The following is a 21167-nucleotide window of genomic DNA, read 5'->3' as shown; positions in this document are numbered from 1 at the left end:
AGTGATAAACACAGGTTCAAAAATCCTCAACAAATTTTTAATAAACCAAATCCAACAATAGATTAAAAGGATTATCAAGTGGGATTTATTCTAGGGGTGCAAGGATGGTTTAATATCTATTAATCAATCAACATGATACATCACATTAACAAAACAAAAATAGAAATCATACGATCATCTCAATACATGCAGAAAAAGAATTTGACAAAATTCAATATCCATTCATGATAAAAATTCTTACCAAAGTGGATATAGAGGAAACATTCCTCAATATAATGAAGACCATTTCTGACAAACCCACAGCTAAAATCATGCTCAACTGTGAAAACTAAAAGCATTTCCTCTAAGAACAGGATGTCCACTCTGGTCACTTGTATTCAGCATAGTATTGGAAGTCCTGGCCACAGCAATCAAATAAGAAAAAAAAAAATAACAGCCATCTAAATTAGAAGGGAAGAAATGAATCTGTCACTATTTGCAGATGACAAAATACTAGATATAGAAAACCCTAAAGATTCCACCAAAAAACTGTTAGAACCAATACATGAATTTGGTCGATTTGCAGGATACAAATTAATATACAGAAATCTGTTGCATTTCTATAAACTAATAATTAATTATCAAAAAGAGAAATCAAGAAAACAATCACATAAAAATGAATAAAGTACTTAGGAATAAATTTAACCAAGGAGGTGAAAGACTTGTAGTCTGAAAACTATAAGACATTGATGAATGAAATTGAAGATGACACAAATAAAAGGAAAGATATTCTGTGCTCTTGATTGGAATAATTATTATTGTTAAAGTATCCACACTACCTAAAGCAATCTAGAGATTCAATGCAATCCCTATCAAAAAACGTATGGTAATTTTCACAGAATTAGAACAAATAATCTTAACATCTGTATGAAACCACAAAAGATCCTGAAGAGCCAAAGAAATCTTGAGAAAGAAGAACAAAGCAGGAATTATCAGTCTCCATGACTTCAAACTATACTACAAAGCTATATTAAACAAAACAGTATGGTACTGGCACAACAACAAACACATAGATCAATGAAACAGAATAGGTAGATCAGAAAAATACCTATGCACATATGTTCAATTAGTCTGTGACATAGGAAGGAAGAATACACAATGTGGCAAAGACCATCCCTTCAATCAGTGGATTTTGGAAAAGTGGACAGCTTTATACAAAAGAATAAAGCTAGGCTATTTTCTCACACCATATACAAAAATACTCAAAATGAATTAAAGACTTAAATGTAAGATCTGTAACCATGAAACCCCTAGAACAAAGATAGGCAGTATGCTCTTTGACATTGGTCTTCGCAGGATTTGGGGGGAATATGTCTCCTCAGGCAAGGGAAACAAAAGCAAAAATAAACAAATAGGACCAAATCAAACTAAAAAAACTTTTGCACAGAGAAGGAAACTGTCAACAAAATGAAAATGAATGTGAATGGGAGATGTTTGCAAATGATATGTCTGATAATAGTTTAACATCTGAAATGTACAAAGAACACATACAACTCAATATCAAACAAACAATCTATTAAACAATGGGCAAAAGACCTGAATATGCATTTTTCCAAAGAAGACATACAGATGTCCAATAGACACATGAAAAGATACTCAATATCCCTAATTATTAGGGAAATGCAAATCAAAACCACAGTGAGATATCACCTTACACCTGTCATAATGGGTATCATTAAAAGGACAACAAACAACAATTGTTGGCAGGAAAGTAGAGAATGCACTGTTACTGGGAATGTAAATTGGTGCAGCCACTAAGGAAAAAAGTATAGAGGTTCCTAAAAAAAATTAAAATTTGAGCTACCATTCAGTGCAGCAATTACATTCCTGGATATTTATTATTTATTTGAAGAAAATGAAAATACTAATTTGAAAAGATATATGCAGCACAGTGCTCATAGTGGCATTATTTATAATAGTCAAGACATGGAAATATCCTAAGTGTCCATTGACAGAAGAATAGATTGAGACGATGTCACACACACACACACACACACACACACACACACAGTGGAATATTACAGCCATAAAAAGAAGGAAGTCTTGCATTTGTGACAGCATGGATGGACTTAGATGGTATTATACTAAGTGAAATAAGTCAGACAGAGAAAGGCAAATACTGTGTGTTTTCACTTATATGTGGAATCTAAAGAAAAAAAACAAATATAATAGAACAGAAACAGACTCATAGATACAGAGAAAAAATGAGTCTTTGCCAGAAGGGAGGGGAATAGAAGTATGGGTGAAATAGGTGAAGGGGATTAAGAGGTACCAACTACAAACTTTAAAATAAGTAAGTAAAGAAATGTAATGCACAGCACAGTGAATACAGTGAATAATATTGTAATAACTTTGTATGATGTGTAATCTATAAAAATATTGAATCACTATGTTGTACACCTGAAACTAATATAATATGTAAGTCAACATTACTTCAGTAAAAAATAATAAAAAGTATATAAAATTTAAAAAATTGTTTGCTTGATTATTTTCTGGGCTGAAAGATATCTGACAAAATTTATAGTTGATTTTCCATAACTCCAGAAAACTTTTAGAAAGAAATCCTTTGCATGTTCTTATGTTAACAAAAGCTAACATTAAACTGAATTGTTGCTATGTGTCAAACATTTTTATAAGCACGCCACAGTGCAGAAACTGTAGAAACTTACAGTTTCTACTTAATTCTCTTAATACATCTATGTGGTATTTTTTTTTTAATTTCCTGACGTTTCAGTAGAGGACACAGGGTTTGCCAGTATCAGAGAGTTAGTGGTAGAGTCAAGACTTGAACACAGGTAGTGTGATAGCAGAGCCTACTTTCTTAACCACTATTCTATAGTCCCTTGAAAAATAACACAATAATAACTCTACTAACTATAGCAGTTATCATAGATGTATTGAACACTTATTATGTGCCAAGTTATTGGTGAGCCTATATTTATTTTTTTTAATTTTATTTATTTATTTGTGGCTGCATTGGTTCTTCGTTGCTGTGGGTGGGCTTTTCTCTAGTTGCGGCGAGTGGGAGCTACTCTTCGTTGTGGTGCGCGGGCTTCTCACTGCGGTGGCTTCTCTTGCTGCAGAGCGCAGGCTCTAGGCTCGCAGGCTTCCGTAGCTGTGGTTCGTGGGCTCAGTAGTTGTGGCGAGCGGGCTCTAGAGCACAGGCTCAGTAGTTGTGGTGCACGGGCTTAGTTGCTCTGTGGCATGTGGGGTCTTCTGGGACCAGGGCTCAAACCTGTGTGTCCTGCATTGACAGGCAGATTCTTAACCACTGTGCCACCAGGGAAGTCCTATTATTCTATTTAGGTTCCAGTAATGTAACAGAACTAAAGTTCTATCATTGCAAATAATTTTAAAAGAAACTTTATATAGCAAAACATACCTTAGACCTTGTCACTCCTCTCTTATTTAAAGCTGTTTTTAATATATTTCAGTCCTATTGAAACAGTAACTTAATTTTAGTAAAATATGACTTACATCCTATCCCTGACCAAAAAAAAATTGTTTTAATAAGATTTCAGAATACTGGTTGGATAATATTCCAACATATTTTAAATTAAATGTTATTCCAAAAATTTAAACAATAAATTTCATTTATCCCTTTATATGATATTTTCCAGCCTGCTGTGGTAGACAGATGGCCCTGATATCTATGTTCAGCTTCATGACCCAGATGATGTTGGTGAAATCTCATAACCTCTCCAGGCCTCCAGTCCATCATCTATAAACTAGTGGGAGTTAAAATAATGACCACCAGGTTTCACTTTGTCTCATGAGTCTATTCAATTGGCCTTGGTTGACTGTAGCATGGGATTTTGAAGGATTTTGAGCTGTATCGAGATTCAGAAGAAAAACCTGCCATGATTAATAGTAAGGCAGAGTAGAAAGAAACGGCTCTACAATTACAGGGCATTTGCACAAGATTTCTACTTTACCTAAGGTAGGTAAATTGCTGTAACAAAGAGACTCAAAAATATATATTGGCTCAAACAAAATAGAGGTTTGCTTCTCAGCCTCGTGACAGTACAGGACAAGGGAACAAGTTGGTGTGATGTCCCCTCCCATGCAGTAGTCTGTGACCCAGTCTGGTGGACATTATTTCAGTTCTAGCCAAAATGGAGACAAGCTGTAGAGTGTCACCACATTAGACATTTTTATAAAGCTCTGAAAGTGTCATCCATCACTTCTACTTTCAACTGTTTAGGTATCATTTCACCTGGTCAAATCCAATTGAAATGGAGTCTGGACTTGTAGTTTCTCTGTGTCTTTAGGAAGAAAACAAAAATATGGATTTTGGTGATCAGCTGTCACAATACCTAAAACACCTTTCAATTTTAATATTCAATTTGGTTTCAATTTAACACATTCTCATTTATGTATTATGTTATAGATTCAAGTCACAGGTCTTCTGGGCTGTGGATTTGAGGATTGGTTTCTTTATCTCTAAAGTGGCAGTAATAACTGGCAAAGTGACCAGTTGTTTAGCTCAGTTGGTAAGCATAGGACATTAGTAAGTCTTGGGTGAGTGTTTCAAAATCGATGTTAATTGTCTATCTTGATTCTAGTGAAATAGTTCTCTAATTTTTCATTGAAATATCAACTTTGGAGTGTAGGCGCCCATCTTTCTTGCTGTTCAATGTATACCCAGCAATTACAACAGTTCCTGGCACATAGAAGATACTCAATGGGTATTCATTGAATGAATAATCACTTAGATTATGTAACTATGATCATATGTAATAAGTTCATGGGAACTATCCTTTAAAACTAGTTGCTATAAAGCACTAAACAAATATACAGTATTATTATTATTAATATCAATAAGCAAGAAAAACTCCAACCATCACATTTCCATTACCGCCTTTCAGAACGACTACTGGTATGTCCATGAGGCAATTTAACATGAACAAAAAATCAGTTCTGGCCAACAATGGGATTAATAACAATAATCATTAACCCTGAACAGTAAGAAAGGTGACTACATCCCAGAAGTCTTGTGACTGTCATGACTTCCATCAGTTCACTCAGGATTTTATCTAGATGTTGACTTGTTCGTCCCCACAAGTGTCCCAGTTTGGACAATAAATTACATAATTACTCTAGTAATAAGATTTTTGCTTGTTTTTGTTTTTACTTTTGAATGATATTATGTTTGAATCTTTATTGATTTCTCTTGGACAGGTATAATTTCATTGAGGCTTGTAGCTCTGTGATAATTTGAATGGCTGCTTTAAATAACAAATTCATAGCTAGAAATTCTGTCTTATTTTATAAAATATTGTGTTGTTTTTAAACATTTGTTAATTGGCAAAATTGACTATTCTAGGTAAGAAGCAAAGTGAAAGTCTTTAGAATGTAGCCTTGAGAGTTAAGATTTACTTGGCAACAGATTTTCCAAGCATAATTGTATCTGGTAGCAGCTACAGGGGAATGCCACAGCTGAAATTTCAAACACAATTCATGATAACCAATGAATTGGCAATAGGTTTCCCAAGCATAATTGGGCATAACCAGTAATAACTATGAATTAGAAATAGGTCTTCCAAGCATAATTGGAAGATCACTAATAATAACTAATGAATTGGCAATAGATTTCTTAAGCACAAATGTATCTGGTAACAGCTACTAATGAATGTCACAGCTGAAATTTCAAACAGTTCATAACACCATTGTTTTAGGTTATATGACATTATTCTTAGCTGAATATTTTCTAGTGTGGTTGAATGCTTTTTTGGCAAATTTTTATAATAATTTGCCAAATAATTTCTGATTGCAATAACTCGAGTACTAGGTTTTTAATTAGTAGGATTACTTTTGGCTTAAAATCTATTCCTTCAGGCAATTAAAAAACAATTACTTATCTTTTCTCCTTCATCATATAAAAACTATATTTCTACCATTATTGTTACTCTATTTCTTCCTTGCACTACTATTCAAATATAGGACTTTTATGATTTCATATTTACCAGATCATATTATTATATTTTTCCCCTAGCAAAGTCCACTCAGATCATTTACATCTCCCAAAATGTTAATAGTCTCCCCTTTCAGCTCTTTGCCTAAAGACTTAGCAGCCACAGTATTTAATGTTAAACCCAAAATTGTTCTTTAAATACATTAATAGCTATTATATGTCAGGTATACTGCTAAGTGTTTTCATACACATTATCTCATTTGTTTGCTGTTGTAATCTTGTGACGTAGGTATTGTATGTTTCTCCTTACACATCTGGTCTTTTTCAAAAGAACAAACATCCTTGAGACCAGTAACCATATGCTTACCAAGATGAATCTTGAAATATGGTAGGTACTTAATAAATAGCTGTTGATCAAAAATCTTAAATCAGGGCTTCCCTGGTGGCGCAGTGGTTGAGAGTCCGCCTGCCGATGCAGGGGACACGGGTTCGTGCCCTGGTCCGGGAAGTTCCCACATGCCGCGGAGCGGCTGGGCCCGTGAGCCATGGCCGCTGAGCCTGCGCATCCGGAGCCTGCGCATCCGGAGCCTGTGCTCCGCAACGGGAGAGGCCACAACAGTGAGAGGCCCGTGTACCAAAAAAAAAAAGAAAAAAGAAAATCTTAAATCAGGAGAATAAACATATAAAATATCTATTAGGTATCTATTGCTGCATAACAATATTACTACAATCTTAGTGGCTTCAAACAATATATATTTAGTATTTTACAGTTTCTGTGGATTAGGAATCCTGGTTTGTCTTAGCAGAGTCCTCTGTTTCAGGTTCTCACAAAGCCATACTCAATGTGGTAGCTAGGGCTGCAGTGTCATCTGAGCTTTACTGGAGAATGATTTACTTCTCTAAGCTCATGTTGTTGGTGGCAATGCTCAATTCCTACAGGTGTTGGTCAGAGGGCCGAAAGCTCCATCAGGTTTTAGCCATGTGAAACCAAAGCAGTGACTTGCGTCCTCAAAGCTAGCAAGAGACACAGTCTCAGAAGGATGGGTGTTATAACTTATGGGATGTAATCACCTATACATAATCACATACCATCTCTTCACTGTTGCCCTAGTCTATTGATTAGAAACAAGTCACAGGCCACGTTTCCACTCAAGGCAAGGGGATTATGCAGGAGTATGACAGCGAGAATGTGGGGATCACAGAAGTCACCTCAGAGTCTTTCCTCAGACAATTTTTCTACCAAGTTTTCTGAAAGGAAACTTGTTTAATAATAAATTAGCATTTATCAGAAAGCCCATATTGATATAAAAGTAAGAGGACGTTTTAAAATCTGGCCAATGAGAATTTAATATACGGTTAGTGTGAGTGGAGAGTAGGGGGCTGTCTGTGAGGCTAAGTTTGCTCTGCAGAAATTGGCTGTTTTCTCTCCACACTCTTTACAGTATGAGGGAACACTATTAAAATATTTATACAACTTACATAACTGTATCTAGAAATTATGTATTTGATGTAATATATTCAGCCACATTTTATTTTTACTCTTTCTTTTAAAAGCATTTTTGGCAACATGAACTCACCTGGCTTGCAAACTTCAGAGAACACCAGCACTGTGGTTTGTCAGATAGAAATCTAGATGCTGAATTCATTTTAAGTAATAGCAGGATAGTTCCAAAGGAGGACATAGAAATGAGTGGAATTCAAATTATTGTGCCTTAATCTTTATAGGACTTCTCAACTGCTTTCATATTTTAAATTCCAGCTGATGAAATTTCTTATGGAGAAATACTAAAAATATTAATATAGTATATAGAGATACACATGAATTCTCATGTACATTCCTTTATTCTCCTAAATATGGCACTTCCATGTCTAGTAAAATATTATTACATTTGTAGGCAGTTTTGCTGAAGCAGAAAATTCACTTTGAGTTTCAGTAAAATTCTTCCCTATCTATCTCTCTTCATATCTTCTTTTTAATGTTGTTAGCAGCACAATATTTGTAGTTAAGTGTGAGTGCCAATTCCAGCTCCTTCACTTACTAGTTATCTGATCTTGAAAATTCACATAGTCATTTGAGTGTCTATTTCCTTATCTGCAAAGAAAAAGTAAGAAGGAAAGAAATAAAATAAAAGGATAATTATACCTGCCTCACAGGGTGGTGATGAGGATTAAATAAGATTGAATATCTAAAGGGCTTAATGCAATTCCCAGCATGAGATTGGCACGCAGTCCATGTTTTCTTCCCTCTGCCTTACGTTTATATTTCATTTTTACAGTCAAAAAATGATGATTCCTTTGGAATTGTTTCTCCAAATGAAGGCCAGACTTCCATAAAAGTATGGCCCATCCTGAAACCGAGATGACTACCATGACTGCACCATTTTGCTCCACTGGCCATAAGCTCTGTTAAATACTTCTCAATATGTTTTTTATTTTATTTTATTGTTAACTCAATTCTAAAGTTTCAAATGGCTCATTGCAGGATTTTGTTTTAATTTTTATTTAGCAATTTCTTTTCTACCTAACTGAAATTTGAGTTACTGGTTGCATACATTTGTGGAGATTTACCTAGTTATATATTTCTTTCATTATATTTATATAAAAATAAGCCCTTGAAATATAATGCCAGAGTATTTGGTGAAGCATTTTTGTTCATATCTTCATCCACCTTTTTTTGAACATCTGCTATGTGAAATTCACTGTGAACTCTACAAAGGAAAAAAATAATGGCAATTTTAAGAATAATGTTATTTGTTAATAAACATTGAGCACTTACTACGTACTAGGCACTCTCCTAAGTAATGTGTTTATTTACTTATTTAAACCTCACATCATCTTTTAAGGTGGATGTTATTACCAGAATTTTATATATGTGAAAATGGAGGTCCGGAGACATTAAGTTCACTATAGTTAGGTGTAGGTCACACAGCTCATAAGGAGCAAAGCCAGAATTCAAACGCACATGCCTCCCTCCAGAGTCTCTGCTTTCCATCAGTGGCCAAAGACTTACACCTAGAAGCTCATGATTTGGTATATCTTAAATATTTTTAGCCCACTAGTTAGATAAGTCCTTAGTTTTAATAATTTTTTAATTGAAAAATTCTCTCTCCACTCTTAATCATCAGTTTGGTGTCTACAAAATAGAAGAGGCTTTGTGGAACTATTATGGAAAAGTCACATTGCTTCTGTATGACCACCCCAGTGTGACCCTTGGAAGCCCTTTCCCAGTGCTCCTTAATTATAATGCTCTTTACTCATAATGCTCTTTACTGACATATATACAATGATATGTATAAAATAGATAACAAATAAGAAAAAAAGATAAAATTAACCTATACTTATGGGATTTATGGGAAAATAAAAAAGATGTAAATGATCTAAATAGTCAAAGGTGGTCAGACTGTATTAAAAAGCAAGACCCAAGTATACGCTGCTAAAAAAAAAAAAATTTAAAAAAATGCTCTTTACTTGTTAATTAATCCCTGAACACCTCAGACCTTTACTGATGTTCTGAGAGGGGCCTCACTTATGAGGGTCAGCCATTGTTCCACATTTCTAATTTGTGAACAAAGCTATCAAACATTGTAAGCGTGGAGTGGTCATGGGTAGAGGCTTTGGACCCTTGCTTCTTCCCTCCCTGCTGTAGATGGAAAGTTTATGTCCTCCCAAAGTTCAAATGTCAAAACCTAATCCTCAGTATGATGGTATTTGTAGGCAGGGCCTTGGGGAGGATAATTAGTTCATAAGGGTAGGATCCTTATGAATGGAATTAGAGCATGCATGAAAGAAACCCCAGAGAGCCCCCTTGCCCCCTTCCACCATGTGAGAACACAGCAAGAAGATGTTCATTTATGCACCAGGAAGAGGGCCCTCACCGGACACTGAATCTGCCAGCACTTTGATCTTTGGACTTCTTAGCCTACAAAACTGTGAGAAATAGGAGTTTGTTGTCTAAGCCATCAGTTTATAGTATTTTTGTTGCAGCAGCCAGAATTAACCAAGATATTCTTCATCAAGGATAATGGGAGGCATTGACCTGGCATTTGGATCTGCTCTGCAGACTCAATCTTTCCCTTGGGAGTGTTATTCCAACGTGACACCTAAGGAATGTGGCCTGGAATGCATCTACCACCATTGCTTTTACGAGAAGGCCAACTCCTTTGTTTTATATCACAATTGGTTCCATACTTTGTTGAGGAAAGGAGGTGCTATTTATTTGCCTTCTTAGAGATACCATTTATGAGCTCTGGCTGTACCTATGTTAAAGTGAACTACTTTGAAAGTATAGTTAGTCATTCCTGAAAAGGACAGCCTCACCTGTTCTAGAGTCAATAAGCATAAACTTCACTTCTTCTAAGCTTTCCTTCAAGATGAATATTTATGAAATAACAGCTGACATTTATTGACTACTTACTTATGTAGCATATGTTCCTTAACTCATTGAATCCTTATTGCAAACCTGTGTTTTGTGTCTTCTTATTAATCCATTTTATAAACAAAGAAAAAGAATAACAGAGCTGTCAAGTAACTTGCCCACATTCCCACAACTACTGATAGAGTCAAGATTTGAACTCAGAGATTTTTGTCTCCAGACATGCTCACTTAATCCTATACCTGGTAAGTGTCCTTGATATTTTCCTGATGCATACTATACAATTTCTAGTACATAAATGTAAGACAGGGTCACTGATATATTTTTGAAATAGCTATTTATATAATTTGGTTTTATTGAAAAACTTACTAGAAGGAGAGATTTTTAATGAAGTTAGGCAGTTCTCCCTTGTCCAGGCTGGTAGAATCCTGCCAGATACAATTCTTTCCCCTACTTCTTGTTTACCAGCCAAGAAAGCTTTGCATACAAGCTTTTTGGGTTCAGCCCATATATATAGTGGCAGACTCCCTGGTAATAAAATACCTTAATGGGTGAAACAAGAAATTCTAGCCAAAGAGACACCTCCAAAACATCCAGACTCTCTGAGGGTTAGCCAAGATGAACAGATGATGTAATCTGTGCTATGATAACCAGCCCTCCAAGCCAAGGCTGCTTCTGACTGGTTTGTGAGAAAATGTCTTGGTCTCAAGTGCACTCATAGGGAGAAGAATGGCCATGCCCAATTTATTTTGTGAGTAGTTGAGAAGTAATGTTGATGAAAAATGTTGAATTGGGCTTGCCGAAGAGTGATAATCTTGGGACAATTAAAGTAATTAGAGGGATGCAACCATATTTAATTTTCAATTATTTTCCAAAAATGTTTTTAAAAAGATCTTCCATTCGCTAAACTTGGAAATTCTCCTTTATATTTAATATCCTATATTTTCTAAGCACTGCATTATTGAATTATCAGGAAGATGTTCCCTTTAAAGTTTAAGTAATGACTAAAGTATGGTCTAATTTTAGGTAATAGTTATTTTCTTAATAACTTCTATCCCTAGAATTGCTGTGGAATAGTTTAATTGGTTGGTGGTTCCTAGTTGCTCCCTAATTCAGGTTGGTAAATATTTGGAATGAGAACCATGCTGGGCTCTTCTGTCAGAATATAAATATAAATATATTTTAGTTCCTATTCTTGAAGTGTTTAAAAGTTAGTTGGCAGGATAAAATAAATCAATAATAAAAATGGTTAAGATTTATTGAGGGCTTAATTTGCACCATGGAATGCTTAAGCACTCTGCATTTATTAAATCATTTAATTATAAAAACAATCAGATTGCTGTTTTCATCCTCATTTTAAATATGGAAGCCGATACTCAGAGAGCTTTAGTATTTTGCTGCTCCAGGTTAAATGGCAAAAAAGTTTGTAAATTAGATTGCAGATCCAGGTATGTCAGTTTCCTAGGGCTGCTGTAACAAATTACTGCAAACTGGCTGACTTAAAATAACAAAAACTTATTCTCTCACAGTTCTGGAAGGCAGAAGTCTGAAATCAAGTTGTCAATAGAGACTTGTACCCTCTAAGGGAAGACACTTTCTTGCTTCTTCTAGGTGTTGGTGGCTGTTAGCATCCCTTGTGTCTATGTAATTTCAATCTCTGCCTCTTGTCTTCACATGACCATCTCCTCTCCTGTGTCTTTTCTTCTCTCTCCTATAAGGATACTTGTCATTGGATTTAGGGTCCAACCAGAAGAGTACAGGACAATTTCATCTTGAGGTCCTTAATTTAATTACTTCTGCAAAAACTGTTTTTTCAAATATGGTCCCATTCAGAGGTCCTCTGGATTAGCATGTGGAGATACGTTTTTAAGGGCCACCATTCAATTGAGTCCACCAAGTATTCTGGCTGCAATGCCCTTGCTAGGATTCTCAATATGTAAATAAATAAGTTGAAGGGAATAGTAAGATAGAAAGTAGAAAAGGCAAAAGTACTGGCATTAGGCAGAAAGGAATATGAACTTTGTCTTTATTATAATTATAGTCTGTTTATCCCTGGGCAGGTTACCTATTACATCCAAGTTTTAGTTTTGCCATCTATAAATTGTGCTTTATTAAAAAGTTTTACCATATCATTTTCTGAAGATTAAAAAAAAAAGAAAAGCTAAATAAAATCATCAGGTCTGACATCTAGCAGGTAAATACAAAATGTTAGTTTACTTTACTGCTCATGAACAAACAAGAACGACAACAACAACAACAACAAAAGAGGGTGAGAGACAGAAAAGGAGAAAATAAAGAATAATTCATCTCTAGATGAGACTCAAGAATAGAGTTTGGAGGCTGCCACAGTAGAAGTATATGGTAATAGATTGGTTGATTTTCTACAGATGAGGACAAATTAAGTGCTCTCTAGAAAAGGTGAGTGAAAGAACATTTATTTTGAAAAAAATAGAGTATTTTTACAAGAACATTATAGAAAATGATTTTGGTCTGGAAAAATAGATTGCTGCAGTACCAGGAGGATCTTTAATATTAAGATGAGGAGCCTGTACAGAAATCTGAGGAATTTGTTATAAAGATCTGAAACAAAGATATTAAGGGTGTTTTTCTGGCAAAAGTATTTTGTATAGGAGAATTAATAGTCATAATACAGAAAGAACAATTATATAAATGCACAAAAGCAAACAATTTAAGAGGAAATGAGCAGAAAATTTAAAGAAGCACTTCACAGATATAAACGTGTATATAGTCAATGAATCTAGGATGACACAATATACGACAGTGATATTATCACAAAGGAATTCACAGTCTATGGCCATACCACCCTGAATGTGCCTGATCTCCTCTGATATAGGAAGCTAAGCAGGGTCGGGCCTGGTTAGTACTTGGATGGGAGAAAGAATGCACAGCCCTATTAGCAATCAGGGTGTGCACATGATAGGACTAGAAAAAATAAAAAATGGGAGATTACTCAGGATGTAGGAATAACAAGAGCTTATATACTCTAATTATGAAAGTATAAATTGAAATATTTTATAATATTTTGAAAATATTTTGGCATTCTCTAAGACCCAATATTTCCCTGCTTAGAAAATAAATGTATGCACATTTACATCAGGATATATATATAAAACTGATCATAGGAGAATAGTTAGTAACATTTCCAAACTTGTAACTGCCCGAATGATCATCAAGCATAGAAAGGTCAAATAATCCATGTTGCATAAGCAATGGGGTGCAAAATAATAATGAAAATTATTGAACTACAAATGCGTACATCAACATGGATGTATCTTAATAACATGCTGAGTGAAAGAATCGTGTCACAAAAGAATACACACAGTATGATTCTACTTATATAAATTCCAACTGCAAGAAAACTAAACTATCTGTTTATGCTGGATACATGAATGAGAAAATTGTAAAGGAAAACAATAAATCCAGGAGATTTTAACACAAATTTCAGAATAGTAGCTCCTTGTATGAGAGGGAAGGGAAAATAACTGGGTTATGGTACCATGGCTTCCAAGGTACTGGGGAAATTCAGGCTTTTCTAAAAACTTATTGGTGTTATTCATCTGCTCAGTTTAACCTACTTGTTAATCTTTATATTTATATATGTACTATATAATTGTGTGTGCATGTGTTTTGGATATCTTTTTGTACAAATATCTCACAATTTTTAAAATAACACTAAAGATAATTCCTTTGACACTAGATTTTAGAGTTGAGTTAGATAGTAATTTGATTCAATAAGAGACTCAGTCACTTACCTAGTGCCAACTAAGAAGGAGCCAGCCACTTGCCAGAACTGCATCTTGAATTAAAAAATAAAGTAATCAGGCAAAGATAACAACATAAGGTGTTCCTAAACTCACTTCCTACCATGAGCACACTGAATCTAGAACTATACATGGAACAATTTTTTTTGAAAGAAATCCAGAAACTAAGTTACACATCAGGTAAACTAGAAAATGCCTACATTGAAACAGGTAGAAAAGGCTGAGATACTTTCTCACCATAAACCACACCCCAGCACAGTAACATAATATAGGAAAGGGACTCACAATCCTCAGCTTCTCCCTGAGGAGCAAAGGTTTAGACCCAACATCTAGTGCTCCGATTTTCAAGACTTCAATTTGATAGGTGGGCCCGCAAATCACCTAGCTCTGAATATTAATGGGGCTTGCTTTCATGAGACCCACAAGACTAGAGTAAATAAAGAAATATTTCTTAATGGGATCAAGAAGGCTTGCTGTGTTTATCCCCCCACGGCTAAGTACAAAGGGAGCAGCCAGAAAAGCTCATCTTCTAGTCTTGCCCTGAAAAAAAGACCTATTTGCATACTTTAAAAACTGTTCCTGAGTGTTAGGCTTCTAATTTATCACTAGGGTCTACTGTGATCATCCCTTAAGACCCTCTGGCAAGGCTGGCAGGCACTGTTTTCCCATTGACCCTATGGCTCACTCCAGGTTCCCATGTAGTAGAATGAAGGAAAAAAAAAAGAGCAGAGCTGATACAGGGACTAAAATGATGATAGGAAAGATCAATGAAATTAAGAGCTGGTATTTTGAAAATATAAACAAAATAGAGAAATCGTCAGCTAGACTTACCAAGAGAAAAAAGACTGAGGACTCAAAGAAAATCAGAAATGAAAGCAGAGACATTACAAATTTTAACAAACAAATCTAAAGGTCATTATACATCAACAAATTGGACAACTTAGAAGAAATAGATAAATTCCTAGAAACATGCAAACTACCAAGACTGAATCATGAAGAAACAGAAACTCTTAACAGACCAATTACTAAAAGAATTGAATCAGTAATCCAAAACCTCTCAACAAAGAAAAGTAGAGAACCACATAGCTTCACTGGTGAATTCTACTAAACATTTAGAGAAGAATTAATGCAAATCCTTTTGAAACTCTTCCAAAAAATAGAAGAGGAAGGATCCCTTTTTAATTCATTTTATGAGGGCAAGATTACCCTGATACTAAAACCAAACAAGGGCACATAAGAAAACATTATTACAGGTCAAGATGAACATGGATGGAAAAACTGTCAACAAAATATTAGCAAAACAAATTCAAAAATACATTGAAAGGATCACACACCATGATGATCCAATGAAATTTATTCCAGGGAGGTAAGGATGATTCAATATCTGCAAATCAATCAATGTGATATATCACTTTAGCAAACAAACAAAAGGAGTAAAAATCATATGATAATTTCAGTAGATGCAGAAAAAGCATTTGACAAAATTTAACATCCAATGATAATAAAAGCTCTCAACAAACTGGGTGTAGAGGGAAAGTACCTCAAAATAATAAAGGCCACATATTACAGCTAACACCATATTCAATGATAAAAAGCTGAAAGCTTTTCCTCTAAGATGAAGAACAAGATGAGAATGCCCATTCTTACTACCTTTATTCTACATAGCACTGGAAGCTGTAGACATAGTAATTAGTCAAAAAAAAAAAAAAAAAAGAAAGAAAGAAAAGTTAACCAAGACATAAAGGAAGGAGTAAAACTGTCTTATATGTAGATGACATGGTGTGTATGGAAAACCCTAAAGACTACACCAAAAAACTAGTATATACTAATAATGAACTATCAGAAAGAGAAATCAAGAAAACAATTACATTTACACCAAAATGAATAAAAAATATAAAAATAAATTTTACCAAAAATGTGAAAGATCTATACATGAAAACTATAAAACACTGATGATTGAAATTGAAGAAGCAACAAATAAATGGAAAGCTAGTTAATGCTAATGGATTGGAAGAATTAATATTGTTATAAGGTCCATACAACCTAAACCAATCTACAGATTATATGAAATCCTTATCAAAATTCTAAAGGCATTTTTCACAGAAATAGAAAAACAATCCTAAAATTTTATGGAACTACGAAAGACCCCAAATAGCAAAAGCAATCTTGAGAAAGAGGAACAAAGGTAGTGGCATCATGATTGCTGATTTCAAACTATATTACTATGCTACACTAATCAAAACAATATGGTACTGGCATAAAAAAACCACAAATACCAATGGACCAGAATCAAGAACCAAACCTTCACATATAGAGTTAACTAATATTTAACAAGGAAGCCAGAAATACTCAATGGGGAAAGGATAGTTTCTTTAATAAAAGGCGCTTGGAAAACTGTATACACACATGCAGAAGAATGAAATTTGATCCCTACTTACACAACTCACAAAAATTAACTTGAAGTGGATTATAGACATAAACATAAGACCTGAAACCATACAATTCTTAGAATAATACACAGGGAAGAGACCCCTTAACATTTGTCTTGGCAACACTATTTTGGATATGACACTGAAAGCAAAGCAACCAAAGCAAAAATTTTAAAGTGAAACTACAGCAAACTAAAAAGCTTCTACAGAGCAAAGGAAACAATCAACAAAATGAAAATGTAACATACAGAATGAGAGAAGATATTTCCAAATTGTATATCTGATAAGGGGTTAATGCTCTCTCTCTCTCTCTCTCTCTCTCTCTCTCTCTCTATCTATATATATATATATATATATATATATCCTCATAGAACTCAATAGCCAAAACAAAACAAAAAAAAACAAGCAATGCCATTAAAAAATGAGCAGAGGACCTGAATAGATTAGCCAAAGAAGACCAACAAATAGCCAGGAGGTACATGAAAACGTGTCTGACAGCACTAATCATCTGGGAAATGCAAGCATCAGGGAAATGTAAGTCAAAACTACAATGAAATATTACCTCTTACTTGTAAGAGTGGCTATCATCAAAAATACAAGAGATAACAAGTGTTGGTGAGGACGTAAAGGAAAGGAAACCCTTGTGCACTGTTGGTGGGAATATAAATTGCTAGGTCCACTATGGAAAACAGTGCAGAGGTTCCTCAAAAAATTAAAAGTAGCACTACCATATGATCTAATAATCTTATTTCTTGGTATATATCCAAAGAAAATGAAAATAAAAATAGGGTATTCTACATTTTTATATGTTAGTTATACCTAAATAAAGCTGAAATGTAAAAAATTAGATGAGGAATTTTATAAATTAGATGTATTTAAATGATACTTTCATTCCCTTTGATGTCTGTGAATATCTCTGATTATAAAATAAAACCTTATTTGTGTATAGTGTGGTTTCTTCTTCTATTCCTCCTCTTCCTTCACCTCCTCTTCTTCCTCCTCATCCCCCAGCCCCCCACCTTCCTCATTTTCTTCTTCTTTGATGAACTGTGTGTACGTGACCTTTGTCTTTCTATGCTATGCCCAAACTACAAAAACAAAAAGAAAAAAGAAAACCTCTCTCTTCTCGATCAGAAGCTAAAGGAAATCAAATCTTTGCAACTTATCCTAACAACAATCAGGGCCTTTATTCACAAAGGTGTACATATGGGGAAGTGAATAAAAGTGCCTGAAATTTTGTAAAGTGTGACTCAGATTCAGGGAAAAATATTCAAATAACTCTTAAACTACTTAAGGCTTGCTAAGCATGGAGTATCTCACACTCAAAAACAAACAAACAAACAAAAACAAAACAAAAAAACCCTAATATTACCATTCTAACATCATACCTATGAGCATGATTAGATTTTACTTCATCATTTTAGAATTTGCTTTCTGTGGTATATCTGGTTATTTGTTTGACAAGATGTTTTTGGCAGTGAATTGAAAGTTTAATAGCCGAGCATGTAAGAGAGTGAGAAATTTTCCATCTGTTGATTGAGAAAGCCAAAGGGAGAAAAAAGTCATAGCACAATTCTAGAACAGGGTGGATTATTCAGAATATTTCACAAGGTGGCTTTTATCAGACTTTATACAATATACTGAAGAGTATCTACTGGAAAACTAGTATTCCCTTTTTTCTTTCTTTTAAAAGATTCTCTTTTGCTGTAGTTTTGTTCAGATTAGGTTAATTGTTACACTTTTAGTGGTCAGAGAAGTAAATAGTCAATGAAGAGTCACGTGAAGAGCATTGACATGGGTACAAGATTTATTGAATGTGGGAATGTGGGAGTCCAGGTTGAATTTGGGGAAAAGGGAGTGGCTGGACTCCTGGATCTTGACTGAAGAGTACAATAGTATTTTTTGTCTTCAATAAACGAGCAAGAAAAAGTTAAGATTTGTGGAAGAAAAAGTTAAGATTTGTGGCAGAAAATTTTCTATGCTTTGCATTTATCTAGTTTATTTAAAGATATCAAAATGTGAAATGGTTAAAGAGCTAGGATGGGATGACTTTGCCATTTTATTTATAAGTAAGAGTTATGTTTGATGTATCAATGCATTCCCCTAAAGTTATAAATCATTTTGTTTCAATTTCCTATGCAGTTTAACAACTAACACTTCCTTTTGCCCCATAAATATTCCTACATATTATATACTCCCACAGCTCAAAATAAATAGAAATTAACTTTAATTTAATGTCTATATTTTAATTTAATGTCTATATTGAGAAATTATTGGAAGAAGTGAATCATGAATGTAATAAAAAAGTAAGCTTTGAATCACTTGCCAAAAAAAGGCTTACCACATACAATTTTAATACTGATAATATGATATTGTTCAAGAATGAATTCCCTAAACAATTGGCAGATGTGATAAGGCAGTTTGGAAAGACAGGAGAAAATATGAAAAATTACATTCAAGGCAATATTTATAGAACAAAGAGAGACCACACAGATCACTCACCTGATAAATGTGATATTCCTAACATACCAAACCAGAAACAGAAATGAGTTTTTGAATTTATATAAAATATTAAGAGAGAGAGAGAGAGGGTGAGAAAGAGAGAGATACTCATATGAGGATACCAAGCCCAAACAACCTAATTCTTAGATGAAAATACTCAGTGTTTGGAGTATAAGGAATATGCAGGGATTGAAGTAGCCAAAGCACAATGGTAAGAACACATGGGTTTGAGATCTAATTTTGCCTTGTGATGGATAAATGTGGATTTTGTTTTTATTTTTGTGACTTCTCAGAATTCACCCTCTACCTGACTTATTTCTGAATAACTTTTGGTGGAATCATTGCCTCCGATTCTACATATTAATGAGGGAGTAAACCTGTAAGTGTACATCCTTCACTAAGGCTGTAAAGGAATCTGAACACACTCTTCCTGTCCTGTCACAGCCAGGGGCAGTCAGATAACCCAAGGACCAACAAGAAATGCTCTCCATGGACTTTGAAACCTGAGAAAGTTACACACAGACCTGAAACAGGAAGAGGCATAATGGAGCTCAAAGAGTTGATGTACATGGACATGACTTATAAAATGCTGAACCAAATTCTAATTAATAAGTTTGAAGAATTATGGCATCCAGTGCCTTCTCTTTGATGTCTGCTGTCTGTGTACACTTCTTGACAAAGTGAAATAAATTACAGATGGTTTCTAGCTATTTAAATCAATGTGGGAACAGGTAGAAATTGTAAAGGGATTGGTTCTATTTCACTAATGTCAGTTCCTACTCTGGTAAATAAATGGTCATTTGCTTTCCCAGCAAGTAGATACCAAAAGTCAGTCAAAGCTGGGATTAAGAGCTATACCATCCTGAAAAATTACCAGCTATTTTGAAAACTATCCCTACAGAATGTACTGATATTTTTATATATGTCATCAGAAATATGTTACTTGTAAGATTATCTATTATCATTCTATGAACATTGAATTTGTGTTCAATTTACTGTATAAGCATTCTCTTTTCTAATTTACTGTTAAATTTCTTGCTTCTCTGGATCACTCATTTAAACTGTAAAATGTGAGATGTTAATTCCGACTAACCTAAATATAACTTTCAAAAACTCACTTTTCTGATTCTACTATTATTTATAACTCTAAAGACGATTAGTCTCTAATATCTTTCTGTAACACAGCAAAAATTTCTAAGAGATTCCATATAAAAATATGAGTAACAAATTGATGTTTCCAATTTAAACAGTCTTTAAAATGGCGAATTTGTTCAGTTGGTTTTGATCATATTAAGTTCTTATTTTCCATCATCACTCATAGACCTCATAAATATCAGCACATTCTCTTATATTTAGGTCATTAGCCATTAAACATCCACTCAACTTATTTGTCATACCAAAATTGATTAATACTATATGCCTTTAAATTTCAGGAAGACATATCTTTTCTTACAAGAGTCTGAAAGAATTGTGCAGTTAGGTCGAGTTGAGCCATAGCTAGACTTTCTTCTGATCAGTCTTTTAGACTGATCTTTTCAGACTGATCTTTCTTCTCTATCCTGCTTTGATTACCATACAAATAGGTAAATATGTATTTTTCCTGTTCACCTTTGCAGCAGCCGAATTAGAGGCCATCCAAAGCAGGGGGAAAATTGTAGGCTATAGAGCATGCCATCTGGTAGGAATATGCTAGAAAATCTTCAGCTTCCTCAATTCAACAAAAGTAAAAGTAAAAGTCGATTAATTCAGCTTCTTGCTTGGCTGAGAAATAAATTCCACAAGTCTCAAATTGCATCTGGTTTACTCCAGGTCTGGCTCTAATATGTACAATATAAGCCAGACAATTTGGATGAAAATATTGTTCCTCTCTGAGCTTTTAGCAATTGGAAGGAATAATAATGTTTTTCATTTTTTAAATTCAGACACCCTCTATGATATTGATCTGGAAGGCACAGTCTGTCTGTTTGGGCTGTTCCTTCAGTGGTGGGATATAGACTAAAGACCTCTTCCTGAGGAGGAGAGGCTAATGATGGGAAAGTTCGTTCCCCAAATCAACATACCTGTCAGTGGAACCCTGTGCCAAGACCATCATGCTACATCTCTCTGAGTTTTGCATTGGCAAGAATTCT

Source organism: Delphinapterus leucas, chromosome 5 (assembly GCF_059928025.1).
Source record: "Delphinapterus leucas isolate spDelLeu-1000000601 "Yukka" chromosome 5, BTC_Dleu_Yukka2, whole genome shotgun sequence".
In the NCBI taxonomy this organism is placed as follows: Eukaryota; Metazoa; Chordata; class Mammalia; order Artiodactyla; family Monodontidae; genus Delphinapterus; species Delphinapterus leucas.
This window is presented reverse-complemented; position numbering follows the sequence as displayed.